The sequence below is a fragment of the Arachis duranensis genome, chromosome 9 (genome assembly GCF_000817695.3).
Source record: "Arachis duranensis cultivar V14167 chromosome 9, aradu.V14167.gnm2.J7QH, whole genome shotgun sequence".
NCBI lineage: Eukaryota > Viridiplantae > Streptophyta > Magnoliopsida > Fabales > Fabaceae > Arachis > Arachis duranensis.
Genome location: NC_029780.3, coordinates 77,351,668 through 77,351,959, shown reverse-complemented (window position 1 = coordinate 77,351,959; position 292 = coordinate 77,351,668). Strand labels below are relative to the sequence as shown.

Sequence of the window (292 nt, the reverse complement as noted above, 5' to 3'; positions counted from 1 at the left end):
GAGGGGGAGGTCGGACTGGCCATATCGATTAGATGACAGTATAGTGTGTTATAAAAGAATGTACAGAGACAAAAAAAACACAAGTATCAACCACAGCAACATTCATAAACTAGCTAGTGTAAGCAAGAGTTTAGTTGTATAATTGGGCCAATCATGAAGGACAAGAATGTAATGTAACAAACATAAGAGATTGTGTGCCACAACAGCTATCATTTGCATGTTGCAGCAGGTAAACTAACTAAATGCACATATGGAACAAATTAACGAAAGGAAATTAAGACTTTGTGACTTC

The 292-nt window shown here is 36.6% G+C and overlaps 1 protein-coding gene across 1 annotated transcript in view; it reads right to left on the bottom strand.

The window, feature by feature from the left end:
* LOC107465975 (probable mitochondrial import inner membrane translocase subunit TIM21) overlaps window positions 1–292 on the bottom strand; it is a 4,533-nt gene that overhangs the window by 668 nt on the left and 3,573 nt on the right. The window lies entirely within an intron of this gene.